At 44.9% G+C, this 1,614-nt stretch overlaps 1 protein-coding gene across 1 annotated transcript in view; it reads left to right on the top strand.

The window, feature by feature from the left end:
• Positions 1-1,614, top strand: part of PYGL (glycogen phosphorylase L) — a 58,608-nt gene that overhangs the window by 41,193 nt on the left and 15,801 nt on the right. The gene's annotated exons all lie outside the window — the stretch shown is intronic.

The following is a 1,614-nucleotide window of genomic DNA, read 5'->3' as shown; positions in this document are numbered from 1 at the left end:
GGACGTATATACACTACCAGATGTAAGGTAGATAGTTAGTGGAAAGCAGCCGCATAGCACAGGGAGATCAGCTTGGTGCTTTGTGACCGCCTGGAGGGGTGGGATAGGGAGGGTGGGAGGGAGGGAGACGCAAGAGGGAAGAGATATGGGAACATATGTATATGTAAAACTGATTCACTTTGTTATAAAGCAGAAACTAACACACCATTGTTATACTCCAATTATACTCCAATAAAGATGTAAAAAAAAAGAAAAAGAAAAAGAAAAATCTGCTAAATTGATTCTAAGGCTGAACCTTCATTTATCAGTAAAGGACTGACCCCCCCTAGTATTTGAAAATTGTAAAGTAAGTTCCTCTCCTGGATTACCCATGGAGTGGTGCTATATGAATAGAATATAAATGTATAGAAAGAGGGGAGGTTTCACATTTGAATTTTAAAAAAAGAAAAAGAAAAAGGAATGAAACAAGGAAAGAAAGAAAGAGAGAGAGAGGGAGGGAGGAAAGAAGGAAAGAAAGAAAGAAAAGAAAAGAAAAGGAAGGAAAGGGAGAGAGAGAAAAAAGAAAAGGGCTAGAGCCACGTGAGTAACCCTTCATGTGCAAAGTCATACATCTTTACCAAAGAGCCCAGCCCTCTAGGTACATTTAGTAAATATATGGAAAGGCGATCATCTCTGATAGGAAAGACTTGTAGGGAACTGCAGAAACCACAGAAGAACAGATACAGGAGGAGGCTGGCCCTGTGCTAAGACTCCAGCTTGGGCTTCTTGAGGTAGCTGTCCTTGCCCACACAGTCTCTATTTTGGCTCTCCAACTAGAAAGCCATTATAGACCAGACCAGTGGGAACACATAAACTCTCCACCTCCTGCCCTCTGGACACATCAGTCACTATTTCCGACAGAAACATACTGCGCTAAGATTTCTTTCTATTCCTTTCCCAAAGCCAGGTGACAAGGTAGTTCCCATAGTCATCCCAGATATCCCTTTGGGGTTTTAAAACAGGATCACTCAAGGCCTGTGCTGCTTTACAGCATATCCAGCCCCCCAAAAGTGTATATAAACCAGAGTTTTATATACTTCCCAAGGAGAGGCAGTGCTAGATTTAAGCAGAGTGGCTCACTTCCTGCTCCCTGAACACTGGAGAGAGCAGCCACATACAGCCTCCAAGAACTCAAAGATAGAGGAAAGAAAATGGCCCCCTCTAGCTCCTTCCTCTTGATCTCAACCCATGCTTGTTATGTAGAAAAGCTGTATAGGAAAAGAAACAGAAGTGAAACAGCAGGAGAAGAAAATATGAGTGAGGGCACGCACAAATGTGAATGTTGGTTTTGCACAATGGTCCCTTCTAAAATGATGGCCCTGATCCAAAGGATGCCCACCTAGAAGGCCAGCATTCTGTTCCATCTTCCTTGTTCATTAGTGTAAACTGCAGCTTTTATTTTTTTATTTTTTATTTTTTTTTGCGGTACGCGGGCCTCTCACTGTCGTGGCCTCTCCCGTTGTGGAGCACAGGCTCCAGCCATGGCTCACGGGCCCAGCCGCTCCGCGGCATGTGGGATCTTCCCGGACCGGGGCACGAACCCGTGGCCCCTGCATCGGCAGGGGGGGGCAAGGC

Source organism: Neophocaena asiaeorientalis, unplaced genomic scaffold (genome assembly GCF_003031525.2).
Source record: "Neophocaena asiaeorientalis asiaeorientalis breed wild unplaced genomic scaffold, Neophocaena_asiaeorientalis_V1.1 scaffold547, whole genome shotgun sequence".
NCBI classification, from domain to species: Eukaryota; Metazoa; Chordata; class Mammalia; order Artiodactyla; family Phocoenidae; genus Neophocaena; species Neophocaena asiaeorientalis.
The sequence above is the reverse complement of the archived record's forward strand: the minus strand, read 5'-3'. Positions and strand labels throughout refer to the sequence as shown.